This window comes from Equus przewalskii, chromosome 2, assembly GCF_037783145.1.
Source record: "Equus przewalskii isolate Varuska chromosome 2, EquPr2, whole genome shotgun sequence".
NCBI lineage: Eukaryota > Metazoa > Chordata > Mammalia > Perissodactyla > Equidae > Equus > Equus przewalskii.
In genome coordinates this window covers 46,681,449-46,695,648 of record NC_091832.1, presented here as the reverse complement: position 1 = coordinate 46,695,648, position 14,200 = coordinate 46,681,449, and the positions used below count along the sequence as shown (strand labels likewise).

General features: G+C 58.9%; 1 protein-coding gene and 1 long non-coding RNA gene across 12 annotated transcripts in view; one reads left to right on the top strand and one right to left on the bottom strand.

The window, feature by feature from the left end:
• Positions 1-14,200, top strand: part of PRDM16 (PR/SET domain 16) — a 347,520-nt gene that overhangs the window by 264,791 nt on the left and 68,529 nt on the right. The gene's annotated exons all lie outside the window — the stretch shown is intronic.
• On the bottom strand, positions 6,839-11,522 carry LOC139081042 (uncharacterized). Its single transcript, XR_011535988.1, has 3 exons — positions 11,351-11,522; positions 8,852-9,014; positions 6,839-8,406 (listed from the first exon to the last, which is right to left on the bottom strand). It is a non-coding gene; the product is annotated as an uncharacterized lncRNA (long non-coding RNA).

Genomic DNA, 14,200 nt, shown 5'->3' with positions numbered 1-14,200 from the left:
CCCCATCTCGCCCCCCCCGCCCCCAGTTTGAGGGCCCCCCCCAGGGCCTCTGCCCGGTTTAAGGAACAACAGACAGCTCAGGGTGTAGGTCAGGCCACATTTGGTACTCATAAAAGTTCTGTGTCGTGTGCAAAAGTGACGCAAGGCAGGGAGGGGGTGGCGTCCTCCAACGTGGGGCCTGGGTGCAAGCACAGGGTGCGCTTATGGGTGCCCACCATGCAGACCTGTCCCCAAGAGTGGCCGGGGCTTCACTGGGACCCTGCGGGGCCAGGGTGAGGGTTGTTTCCAGCCGGCGCCCCGAGGCAGAACCAGAGCCAGGTGTTGAGCCACAGGCCCCAGCCATGGGGGTGAGGAGGGGAAGGTGGCCACCGCGCCTGAGGGCTCGCCAACTGGCCCCCAGCCAGACTCCCACACCCCCGGGGGTCGCCCTCGTGGCTGGGATCTGCCTGCTTCTCTCTACTCCCTAGCTGTCACTCTTCCTCTTGGAGTTTGTCATAAAAGTTAACCGGGTGTGAAATGCGTGTTGCGTGGGGTGTGCTAAAAGTTTACGGCAGTGGCTAATCTGCCTGGAGTGGATAATCTGCTCACTGCTCACCTTCACGGCAGCACCCAGGGCCCTGCAGTGGCTGGCTCAGCCTGGCCGCACGGCAGGGAGGGCAGGGCCCAGGGCACCTCTGGTCACATCGTGGAGGTGGCCCAGCCCTGGGTGCGTGTGATGAGGCCATCGGCGGCCCCTTGCATTTGTCCTAGGGGTTGTCCAAAATGCCATTTTCAAGGATAGTCCCACTGGTCAGCCAGTCACACTCTGTGGAAGTGTCGAGTTGACCATGGCTGAGGTCTTAATCCATGGGTGATGGCCCAGGCCCCTTTGGCGGAACCCTCCAGTCAGCAAGGCTTTTCACCACCCATCATCGTTTCATCTGTGTCGTGGCCCATGCACTCTGCAGAGAGAGAACTAGGCAATCCAAGCTCAGGTTTGGTGGGAGTTTGGGGACGGCCAGACACCCAGGGCTTGAGGCCAGGCCTCCCGCCTCCAGTGACCACATGCTTCTGTGCCGCCCTGGCCTGCGGACTCCCCAGCCCCACCCCAAAGGTCATCCCAACTGAAGCCCCCAACTGAGCCAACCACACTCTGAGGAGCAGCCAAGAGCAGCTCTGCAAGCCCAGAGGGGTCTTTCCAGAGACTAAGAGGGGGCCTGGGGACCCACCTGCAGATGGAGCCCCAGGCTGCTCGGCCCACTCAGGCCTGGCCACCAGGTCCTGAGAGAAGGGGAAGCCGTGGTGAGCTCCTGGCTCTCGGTGGCTCTCCTGCGACACCTACGCGCGGGGAGCTGGTTCTTGGTCAAGACGCCTGTCTCCCCAGAATGCGATGATGAAACACCTTAAATGCCTAGAAATCCATTAAAAGTCAGGTGACGAGGTATTCTGAATTACGTGATATTGGAGGGACTCTAAGAATACAGAACCTTTGCGTGGCCTTGGCACAGCGTTCCTCACTTCACTCCTTGGCTGGCGGTGCTAGGCTTGGGGGGTCCCCTCAAGAGCTGACACTGGAGGAGACAACACAGGGACTGGCACGGACCACAGCGGTGGACGGGGGACGGGGGCCTCGGGGGCTGCAGGAGCCCAGGGCCACCTTCCCTGTGCTGACGTAGAGAGTGTCCCTGGAGAAGGGCTGCGGCTGGGTGTGGCTGGGTGTTTGCAGCGGGAACCATCTGAACCTGGCAGGAGAGCAATTTCCTTTCCCCTTTGAACTTGCTAAGTAAACTCTGGCTCCGGAGCTATCACAGAGCAAGCGGGGCCCAGGACGTCTGAAATCCTGCCCCACCTCCCAGCCGGTACCGTCCAGGATGGAGAAGGCAGGAGGCTATGCGTCTGACACCCAGACGTGCAGAGACAGGCGGGGATATCTCAGCAGCACAGGCCGCACGTGCAAAGTGTGGGGGCGCTTCGGGAGGGGGCGCAGCACCCCGTGTGCGTGGCCAGGTCGGGAGAGGCAGGGCTGGCCTGCACCGTGAGGGTCTGCAGGGCCCTGTGTAGACCAGCCGGAAGGGGCATTCCAGAACCCGGGGAAGCGTGATTGGGATGAGCAGGCTGGAGGGAGGCAGCTTTGCAGGGAGCACCACGGGAACAAAGTCCAGGTGCAGTGGGACCAGATTCTGAGAGGCCTTAGAGGCCAGATCGGGGAGGTGGGAGCGAGGGCCACAGAGCACCCAGACCTGCCGGTGTGCAATGGGCCCATGGAGCTCGGGGCCTTGCAGATGCTTCTGGGCTCAGGGCACTGAGGCAGAGAGGGGCTGAGGTTGGAGGAGGTGGAGGTGGGAGGCCACCAGGCATTGGGTACAAAGCGATAGTGCGATGGCTGCAGATGGGGCTTTCCTCCGACCCTTCCTCGCCTCGGCCAGCTCTGCCCCTTGGCTCACCCCACAGTCCTCCGGTCGGGTTAACAGCCTGGCTCACCCACACGTACCTTATTTTTCTATTTCTTCAGCAGAGTGGGGAGCAGCTTGGCCTCAGTTTCTCTGTCTAGCAAACTAGGGTTGAACTAAACAATCCAGCAGAGCTTTCCGGGGGTGTACGTGATGGCTACACGTGCACCGAGGTCTGAGTGCTGGAGCCCTGAGCAGCCCCCTCCCCTGCCCCGCAGGACACACAGACACTACGCTCTCAGTGGCCAGGCTGCAAAGAAGGTGGGGAGCACCAGGTGAGGAGTGCCCAGGAGAGAGGATGTCACGCCCTTGCTTATGGATGCCTCCCGAGAAATAGATTGCAGAGGCTTTCTCAACAGCAGCTTTGCTTAAAGGGGGGTGGTTCAGAGGGACCCTGATTTGGGAGGGTGTGTGTCAATGACAATAAAAAGAAGGGCAGCGTTCGCCCTGCTGCAGACATGCTGGGCACCGCACTGAGCTCGCTGCACACGTGCATTCCTGTAACCCTCACACCTGCCCCAGATGGGGACGTTCGGCGCCTCTCAGATCACACAGATGAGAGGCCAGAGCAGGAGGTGGGTGAGCCGCTGCCCCCGTGAAACAGAGCTGGACGGGGTGCCGGGTTCGCCTCCTGATCTCCAGGTCACCTGCCCGCTCTGCCCCCAGCTGTCTCAGGAAATCAGGGCGCCCTGCCGATCCCAGACACTCTCCTCCTCCGACACGCCCAGCCATGAGATCCGAGATGAATGTGGGCGAAGACACTCAGCACCAGCTCATCCGGGCACCTCCCGACAAGAACAATTGGCCTGTCGGTGACAAGGTGACAGCTGCCACCTACGCCTTGAATCGAGTGCAATTTTAAGGGCCCAAGGCCCCTCCACGTTCTTCTGGAAACCGTGCCGTTTGCTTTTCCCATGACTCCCATGACGGCGTTAGCAAAACTTCCCTAATCTTAAGCAAATAATTTCCTTGCCCACATCAGTATGCGGCATGCAGATGGATCGCGGCCCTGGCCCAAGCCGGCCCGCCACGTCTGGTATTAGTGGAATTGTTCCAAAGCCCCCATCCCTCTCGGCCAAGCTGACTTCTCTCAGCTGAGAAGCTAAAGGTGAGAGAGCCCCGGAGTCAGAGGGAGAGCTCCGGGCAGACGTGGACGGCCATCTGCTGTATGACATGTGGCCGCCAACCCATCAGTGGTCACACCCCATTGAGGGAAACAGTGTTTGGAATCCTCATTCTCCAGCAGGGCAGCGTGGTCAGGGAGAAATCCAGAGGGGGAATCCCCCTGCCCCACCTCCCTTCCCCGTTTGCGGCATTTAGAAGGGAAATCAGCAGTGCAGGCAGCCCTCTGAGCACTTGCTGCGTCTGCCGTCTTGGTCAAGCCTCAGGCAGCCCCTTGAGGAGGCACTGCCGTTGCACCCATTTTACAGACGAGCAGGCCAAGGGCAAGGGAAGTGAAATCATGCGGACAGGTGGGGCAGCTGGAGCTGGTGGAGCCAGGAGCTAGATCGGGCGCTGCCCTGACTGTCCCTCGTGCCCAGACACAGAGGCAGGGTCCTGGAAGGTGGGTCACCCCCTGCCGAGAAAGTCCCCAAACCACAGGGACGCCCATGGAACAGGCGATGCTGGCCATCCTTTGTCCAGGCTGTTGGGACGCTGGTCTCCACACAGGTGGGACGGCTTCGCATCCCCTTCCATGGGCCTTGGAGCAAGCACACGGACCAGTGCTTTGCCCCCACGCAGAGCCTGTGTCTCGGCTGCAGCTTGCTCCCCCAGACCCTGAGTGGGAACCCTGGGAGCCCCTGAATCCCACCCAGCGAGAGCCGCCAGGATCCTCAGCCAGGCGCAGACAAGTGGCTTCTGCTCTGTGAACAGCCACGCCCACGAGGCCGCCTGGAGGGCCGATCATGCTCGTCAGCCCCACCGCCCAAGTGCTCCCACTCGCTCGGGCCGTGAACAGGCGGATCTTGTGGTCAGACCCGACGGGGATCCGCCTTGGAGAAAGAGGGCCCCTGCCAGCCTGGCAGTGGCATCCTTTCTGTGGCTGGAACTCTGCTCGGTTCACAGCGGCACCTTCTGAGTGAGCGAAACACTGTCTTCAAAGGACTGTGACGCTGCGGGCAGCTGGTGGAGAGTCGTGTCATCCTCGGGTCCAGCCAGCCCACACTCAGCTGGAGAAGCTCCTTCGCCTCCCGGATCCCCAGCACCAGCCATGGAGGCGCGATGCTAGAAGTGTGGCGGGACTGAGAAAACCCACCAAGCGGCCTGGGTGGGTCCCCTCCATGTGGCTCTCGTGCAGAATCTCCTAGAGCCTGGGGCCTCCGCCCAGCCCTCCTTCGCCCTCCCCTGGGTCCAGGAAGCACAGTTTTCCCTACGGGCCGCCCGGCCAGTGCCGTTGGGAGAGGTGCAGATGGCTTTCACAGGGACACCTCCCCCAGACCCCATTCCTACGATTAACCCCCTTCTCGGGCGGCCCACTCACATCCTCCCAGAGGCCCGGCAGCAGTGGCAGCGAGAGCCTTCTGCCTCAGAAGCAGTGACCTTAGACCACTGGTTCTCAACACAGGCCTCTCTGCCTTCCAGGGGACACTGGCAATATCTGGAGACATTTTTGGCTGTCACCACTGGGAGACAGTGGATAGAGTCCAGGGACGCTGCTCAACACCCTCCAGTGCCCAGGATGGCCTCCCACAGCGGAGAGTGATCCAGACCCAAGTGTCCCCAGTGGTGGGTGGAAAAGCCCTGTCTGAGGCTGTGGTCTCAATAGAACGAAACCATGACAAGTATTAACGCTGCTGCCAGAACGTGCCAGATGCGTGAATCTCACCGTGCGCTAAGATGCTGCCATCACTCGGGGGACAGGGGCCGTTTCCCTTGAAGGCAGATGTGTAGGGCAGCACCCACTGGCCCTCGCACGCTGTGTGTGTTCCCACCCCATGCACGTGTGTCCATTCTCAGAGCCAGGACAGGGATGGGGCTGGTCAAGACCCCCTCACCTGGGTCAGCAGGGTCAAAAGACACAGCACAGTGGCCGTTTTCCACCTTGGGGGTCAGTTTGTCCCACGTCCCCGCCTGCAGATAAAAGTCACCATAAAGCTTCCATTTCCACCTCTCACCGGCTCACCCTCCGGGAGCTTAGGTAAGTAGTTCCTGCAAGGGGTTTTCTCTGGACACAAGGCCTTCACCCGCCCTAAGAGGGCACTGGGGGTGAGATCTGCGCAGAGTGGCAGCCAGGGGACGGGAGGCCGGAGACCCTAGTGGCCACAGGAAATCGCCGGCCACTGACCTCCACTGCTGCCTGCTCCAGACGCCCGGCCCTGGCCTCGCAGCATGGCTGGGATGAGGGCAGAATGCAGCCTTGGGCTCTCCCACGCGGCCTGGGAAGAGGCAAGGAGTGAGGCCCCTGCTGCCCCCAACCCTTGCTGAAAGGTCTCGAACATCTGCAAGTGTGACAACAGAGTGATGATCTTCCCGGGGCCGCAGACCAGATGTGGCTCCCAGAAACAAACGTCGCCATGCTTGTTCAAGTAGCAGCGGGGATAATCCACCAAACGATAGGAAATCATGTCTGATTTCCACCTGATTCTGAGTCTCTGCACCGTCACCGTGGGCGATGACTCATGCCAAGAGAGGAGGTGAGCTCACCCCTAATTCAAACCATTTTGAGGGAAACGGATGCTCCTCGGTACACGGAGGAGAACAGAAAATGCAGAGACTCGAACAGTGGCCAGCACCCCTGTGGAAAGCCAGAGGGAGCACATTAGTGCCGCCACTGCTGCCATTGTCATCCGGGGCCATCCTTCAGCTGATTGACTTGAAGCCTCCGTTTGCCCACTGGAGTCTTTGAATATATGTATTTTTTAAAACCTCAGAATCATTTCTTAAATGCAGAAAATCGGGGGCACAAATTAAACTCATGCCACACGGCGAAGGCTGGCCAGCCCTCCTGGGGAGGATGACTCTCTTTCTACCCGGGATCACACGAAAACAGCCACTCCTGACCCTCTCTCTCTCAAGGCGTGAGGCTCTCCCCTCCTCCCGGAGCTTGCCGAGAAGCTTCCAGGAGGAGGCACAAACAGCCGGACCCACGCGGCCCGGGCCCGTCAGGAGCGCCAGCACAGCGGCCTTCCCGAGGCGGGGCCTGTCCGCGCCATCTGCAAGAAATCTCTATTTGCAGTTACTTCAGAGTTCGAATTTCACCCTCCACTCCACCTGTCATCATTGTTTATCCTCATCAACTTGCACAGCTCCTTCTCTTCGGGCCTTCTTTTAAAGGGTCTTTAGAAAATTGTTGGCAATCTTAACTTCTTTCCCCCTGGAAAAGAAAAAAAAAGAACGAAAACGTGTCCTCGGTGTGACTGGAGAGAAATCAGCAGCCAGAGCTCAGAAGCCTGGAAAACGAGCCCCCGTTAAAAGCAACACCCTTGCTAAAAAGTGATGTTTATTTAGAAGTTGGCATCAGACAAGGGCTTCAGACATGTGTCATGTGTAAGGTCTCTCGGAGAACGGACGCTGTGTGCGTGTGCTTTTGTCTGGACTTAGACGTGCAGCCCGGCCCACGTGGAGACAGGCAGCCTCTGAAGGCGCAGACAGCTCTTTAGAGGCGGCCTGCCCCTTGGGACGGGGTCCCTTCAGCGGCTGACGGCGAGCAAGAAGTAACAGGCAAACATAATTAACTCCATGCGTTCCCCTGAGCAGGGCCAGCGTCCCTTGTCCCTAATTGTCACATATTTGAAAGCTCTGGTAAATGAATCAAACACTTCTTTTATCTCATCCTCCGGGACACGGCACTTTAATGACGACCATGTGTGCAGAGCTCACGTGTTAGGGACCGCGGACTTCAGTCCCAGGAGATGTTTTCCGCTGCAACCAAAGGTGGTTGGCGGGACTTCAGGCAAGCGAGGCCGGTCACCTCTGGAAGCAGCGGAGTCTTCTAGAACCTGCACTGCTCTTTGTTCTCGGATGAAAGCTTGGGCTCTGCCGGGATAGAGGCCGTCGGGCTCTGCGATGAGCGCACGTCCCTCCGGTGGGTCACAAGTCCCCGATGGGGAACGGAGGCCAAGAACACTGCAGCTGGCTTGCGTGCATCTCGGTCACGGTGGCCCCCGTCTCCTTGTCCTTTGGGCACCCAGACTGTGGATGAGCCTCTGGCAGAGGCGGGTCAAGCGTGAGCGTGGGCTCTGGGATGAGAGGCGTTTGGAGCTGGACGCCATGCCGGGTCCTCACTGAGTGGAGGGAGACTTCAGCCAGGCTGTGGGGGCAGGGGCCGCGGTGGGAGGAGAGACAGCCCTGGGGCGCAGACAGGAGCCGCCGAGCCGTCCTGCCCCAGCGCCTCGTCCCTCTCAGGTCCCATTGGGACCAAGCTACTCCATTTTTCCAAAGTGGAACGTCCCTGGAAAGTCACAAAACGGTGCCAGATGCGCGTGTGCTGTGCTGCTGCGGGGAGGAGGGGCTTTCTGCGCGCTGGTGTTCTCCAACAGAGCCTCTTCTCTGTGACTGAGCGAAGACACTGACAACAATCACCGCAGTGTCCGCGAAACAGGGTCCCATTGAGCAGCATGAAAAGCCTTTTTGAAGTGGGGGACGGTTTTAAGAGACAGCATTCCTCGTCCCACATTTCGGCTCTACTAGGGTGGGTGGACGGGGCCACAGACTCTCATTCAGAGGCCTCTGCCTTTGAACCACGAGTCTGCACCATCCCGGCCTGCAGGGGCTCCTTCCTCCTGACCCCATTTCAGCCTGCGTGCCTCACCTGCACTCAGCACCTGGTGGGAGCTGGAGGCAGGGGTCTCTGTGTACGAGGAAGCCACCTGAAGCTGTGTGCTATCCGGAGGCCACACTGAAGTGTGACCAAGAACCTTCTCCAATGTTCCAGGCAGCTGAGGAGCCCCTGCTTCCACCATGCAGAACAGCGCACCCCCCCCCCAAGTTGTGTGTGGTCCATGATAATCATCGTTTTGTTAAGAAAAGAAAAAAGCTAAAAAAGAGAGAGAGAGAGATTTGTCAAACACAAATAACAGCCACGGCATTTGTCTATGGTGCAGCCCAAATTTTACCCGGCCACAACCCTGAAGTTCATTTTGGGCATGACACCTGCCAAACCCCGGCTTTCTTGGAGGGAAGACCGAGGAAGGAACGCGTCCTGGACTTTGGGAGCAGGCCCCAGACGGGCCAGGGGAAGAGTGGGATCAAAGGAGACTCAGCCAGTCGGTGGGAAATGACAGGGCCCAACTGGCCACCGCCCAGACCAGACTTCTGCTGGCGGCCAGCCAGCCGCCGGATGTCCATCGGGAGGCGGAGGAAAGCAACCCCTCTTGACTCAGTCCCACCTCTCAGGCAGACTTTCCTCCTTGGAGTGTGGAGTGGCCTCATTTTGACTCTGGTGACCTCATCCTTCCTGTTCTGGCACACCCCCCACTCACCTCCAGCATTCGTAGTGCCTATTTCAAACTGAAACTCTGTGGCCAGAGGGGACACATGGCTCGCCCGCCCTGTGCATGGGACGCCCCCAGGAGTCCTTCCCCTGAGAACAGAGAGGCAGGAAGAACAGAGACACAGGCACGTTACCAGCACAAGCCGTGGATCCTGCAAGGAGAGGGAAGGAATTAAACAGGAGACGTGCCGAGGGCGGGGGTCTGGGGGGCTCCCTGGAGGAAGGAGATAGGCACCCACGGGGGCCGGACGGTCACCAGAAGACCAGCACAGGGGTCACTTGTACAAATGTGACTGAGAACACAGGTCACCTCAGAGGGAGAAGGATACTGACGGCTTGATTCAAAACTAGATGTGGATGTGGATGTGGATGTGGACCTGATACAGACATGGGCACAGACAGACATCGCCCTCAGGAACAGGAGTGTGTCTCTTCAGAGCTTGCTGGAAAGCAGGGATTTAAAGAGCCCACGACTCGCATCCTCATTATTTCAGGACCAGTGAAGGCCCCCTTGTGACTGCTCCCCCAGGAACAGAGAGACGGATCCCGGAATCTGGGGGGCTGCTGTGCCCATCCCACCAATGACTTCAGGGAGGATCTTTCTGACCCAGCAAATCCAAGTCAGTGTGGACACAGATGACCTCCCCTGGGCAGCTCTGAGCCTCAGGGACCAAAGGCAGCACCACAGACCTACGGCCCGGGGCACGAGGCTGCCATCCTCTCCTGACAACATCAGCATCAGAGGGGCTGCCCACCCCACGGGCTGGTGCCTCAGGAATTGCTGTCTGTCCACTGTCATTGTCCTTTGACAACTAGTTTAACCGCCAGCGTGAAATGGACATTCCCACGTTGTCCTTAATTAAACATTCTCAGGGGAGGTATTCATTTCTGGGGAAGCCCTCCCACCGCGGAGGGAGTCACGGGGTTGATGGCCCGGGAACGCTCTGAGCCCAGGAATCCAGGCGAGCAAGGAGCGGCTGGGACTTCCATGTCCTCCCAGGCCTCAGACGAGGCTGCTTCGCCCATGGTGAAGCGGTCTGCGATCCAGCCTAGATTTCATAAGTATAAAATTCGTAATATTCTCACTTTGCCCCCCAAAAAAGGCCACCTTCCAAACAAGCCTGCACCCCTGCCTCCTGCGCAGCTCTGAGCCGGCCGCAGAGGTGCAGCCATGAGGCTGGCCTGACGGTCGTCTTCCAACATGATTACGGCCACCTGAGGAAACCCGCAGGACGCTGGATGTTGGGACCAAAATCCTTTTGAAGAGAAGGGAAGAGGAGGAGGAGAAAGGAGGAGGAGAAAAGCCCAAAAGAAAACAAAACCCGGATCCATGCAGGTCCCACCCCCAGCACAAACCGCTCAACCGAAAGCGGATGCCCCCAGATTAGGGACCAGAGGGGCCCAGGCCTCCTCTTGAGCCAGCCCTGGAGGTCTTCAGAAACGTGAATGAGCCCCTTCATCTTTTCTACGGGCCAGGGGCATGTGGCCTGGAGGGGAGATCAAAGTGCTGCCCCTCCGCCACTCCCCCCAGCTTCCGACTCAGGCTCAGAACTTCAGGTGGGCGTGTGGAAGGGCGTGGGGGTCAGACCCGCCCCAAACCCACCCCCTTTTCACAGTGGCGTGGCAGGTCATGTGCTCAGGATGCTGTTCCTCCCCTGTGAGGTCTGGGGTATGGGCGGTTTAACGGTTCCTCCGGGGTTCCTTGTTTGCCAAATAGCCCTGCACAGCAGCCTTCACAGAGCTCACCTTGACCTTGTGCTGGAGGGCTGCAGATAGGCCTGGAGACGAGCTGCAGCCCCTCGAGGTGCCCAGAGTTGGCGCTCTGGGTTCTAACCCAGAGCCCCTCCTCTGATAAGCTCAGCAATGGCTCCTTCTCATTTCAGCCCAGGTCGATGGAGCCTCCCACATCCAGAATGTCCACTGCCCGGCCACGCTTCCCTGCCCTCCTCACCCTGGCAACAGCCTGGAAATGACCCTGTGCTCCTGCACGTGGCCCCCTGGTGCCAGGGCAAAATTAAACCAGACTGATGGCAACATAGTTATTTGCTGCCCAGGCGATTCCTTCCTTCCCCCACCCAGCTGCCAGGGGGACAGGTGGGCCTTATGGAAACCAGAGCACATTTTAATTATCGCGGTCCGGCCAGGAGGACCAGAAGACTACATATGGACCCACTCTTCCTTGAGCCCCGAGAAAGACACGTTTTTTGCTTCTTAAGGAAGCGGCGTGTTTTAGGGCTGCCTAATCCTCTACGAGCTCCGTTCTTCCCACACCTGTGCGTCCTGCCGTCCGAACCCACATGGAGCATCCCCGGCCAGGGCTGCAGGTGGAGATAAAAGGGAGGAAACGTGCAGGGGGCCGCAGAATAAATCCGGCTTGTCTCAGTGGGGAAGTGACTCAGTGGGTGAGGCTGCAGGGGCGAGGAGGGGTCTCCTGGAAGCAACCCGGAGTCAGAGGGCTGTGGGTTCAGTGTGGTTGGTTCGGGTGTACCTGAGTTGAGTTGCAGGGTTCCCCCGGACTCAGCAATGACCGGAGGCCCTGGGATGGCTGCTCAGGGGCACTCCGGTGGGGCCCACTGCAGCTGCCCTTCTCCTCTGCATGCTCAGCCCGTCGCAGAGCCACAAACACCTCCAAGCACCTACTGTGCACACTCCTGAGGGTCACAGGTAGATCAGATGCAGTCCCACCCCTGAGTGGGGACACACACGCAGAGCAGGCGACCCCCCCGGGGTCAGGGAGAGGAAAGTGGGTATGCAGCTCTGCTTGTGAAGGACGGAGATACAAGTGCCCCTCCCACCTCTTCCTCCTCAGCACTGGGGGAAGGCTGCCCACGCCCCAAAGCTCCCCCTCCCCGACCTTGCTCAGCTGTGCACAAGGAGGGGCCCCTGGCTGGTGGCGTCCCTGAGGTTGGGCGAGGAGAAGAAACACTGGGGGCTCTGTGCCGGGCAGCTGGCGGACCCAAATGTCAGCCCTCATGTCAGCCACAGGCCAGAGGTGTCAGGGCCGGCGCTGCTGCTGCACACACAAGTCATAAATACACCTAAGTGGCTGCTGTCACTTCGCCGCGGCCTCGTTTCCATTCTGCACAACCCAAGGTGATTAATGAGAATTATCATTAACGCTAATCAGAGCCGTTTGGAGGAGGCTGGGGTGGAAGGAAATGCCCTTTGTGGGCTGCGGAGACCACTCTAAAAGGTGTCGGTTGCATGCGTGTGCATGCTTGGGGGCGCAAACATGCACACGTGCACACTCATGCACTCACACATGTGCACACACACATGCAATCCATGCACTCATGCACACAAGTGCGCACACACGCACACACTCACACATGGGTCAGGGCTCTGAGGCTGGCTAGCAGGAGAGAGTCTGGGCAGATGGGGAAGAGCCGATGCTCAGAAATAGCCCTGCCCTGTCGTGAAAGGCAGGCTCCCATGTGGCCGCCCCCTGCCCTGGCGTGCCAACAGCCGGAGAACACAGGCCTTGCGCAGCCCGGCCCGGCTGGAAGGAATTCTCTCCCGCCGCCACCGAGCACACTCATGACCTCACGTGCCTGGCAGTTGCTCACAGACTGGACAGGCTTGCCCAAAATTAGAACCAGTGCCGGGAGGACAGGGGCTGTGGGCAATGCTGACACAAGGGTCAGTGGAGGGTACCTGTCTCCTCCTTCCCTTGGCGCCCAGCCTTGACCACTGCGCTCAGCCCTGGGCTGCCCACTGCCGGCCCATTATGCCATGGACGCCTCTTTCCCGCTCGTCTCCAAGGAAGTGGCCGGCCAGGCTGCGCAGGGGGCTTCCCTGCCCTCCGCATCCTCGCTCAGGGGGCCAGTGTGGCTTAAAGATACAAAGTGTCCTTTTATTGGAAATATCAATTCAGAAAGGGGCGAGTAGTAAGCTGAGAATATTTGGGTAAACTTGACGGCCCTTAGGACTGAAAAGACCTTTTGTTCCCTCCAAGAAAAAGGCTGTCGCACCACCCTGGGCTGGCTGGAGCCGGTCCAGGAAAACTGAGGTCGGAGCAGAAAAATGATTAGGGCGTCTCGCGAAAGATCTTTCCTCTAGGTCAAATGTTTATTATTATTTGTTTTATTTTTTTATTAGAATGTGTGGTTAACATCCTATTGCATAATATCAGGCTGTAACCGCGCCTTCGAACACCGAGTCTTGGTCTGCCCCAGTCTACCAGCGCACAAAGGGAACTTTGTGGCATTTGGGGGGAGCAAGGGGCTCCGCCAGCATGGTTTCTTTTGCTCTGCTTTGTTTGTGAGATGTCGACCAGGTAAAGAAGGGGTACATGTCTTCTGGTGTCTGCACTCTGACAAGCAGAGGGTCCCTGCAGCTCGGAGATCTGGCTGTCACAGGGGGGCCACCTCTCCATTTGCAATGACAGGAGGTCGTGCGTGTGGATCGCACGGCATGCGTGATTTGGGAGGGTCTCACCCCACAGAGAGGAAGGTGGAATGCAAGCTCTTGGCTTTGCAGGGCGGGTAGGGATCTTGCAAGAAGCTAGCTTTTGGCTGACCCTCAAGCCCAACGCATCAACAGCCACACGGCTTTTCCGGAGACACTGGGACGTGCCGGGGCTGCCAGCCCCAGTTCCTCCCTGAAACAGCTGGGCCCAAGTGTCTGTTGTCCAGAAACATGCATACAACCCAATTTCACGGCTGTGTCTCAACTTACCAGCTCCCCGAGGAGACTAGTTACTCTTTAAGATTCCCGTGAAAGGACAGCCCTCGAGAAGCCACGAGATGAAAATCTCAAACCTAATTTGAATCCTCCTCCACCCAAACACATGAAAAGGAAAAGAGCTCGTCCGACGCAGGTCACTGGAGGAGAAACTGAGCCGAGGTCAAGTGAGAGGTGACTTGGCCAAGCTGGGGGATGTTTTCACTCAGAGTTACCCCGCCCAAATGAAGTCTAATTACCATCTGCAAGTGAGCTGTTCATTGAAACATTCTGGGATCTGAGTTCCATGAGAATCCAAAAATTTCTCCACCAGCCTCTGCAGAAAACCCGCGGATGGTGGGTTTTCTCATCAGTCATTCGAGGACCCCTTGGCATGCTCGTGGAACGCAGAGCACAGCCTTGAGAAGCTGCCTCCGCGGCGAGTCATGCCCCTGTGCCGTGGCCCTGGACAAAGCAGGCAGTCATCCTAAGGGTGCATCTCCACGTGCCACGGCCTCCGCTCAGCCCTCCCCGGCGCACAGCAAGCTGGAGGCCAGGACCTGGGGCAGCACATCCTTCCCAGAGGTGGCTCCATGAGCCGACCCCGCAGCCAGGCATCCCAAGGAGTGTTGTTGGGGACCCCAAGCAGAAGCCTTCCACACAGCCCTGACTTGGC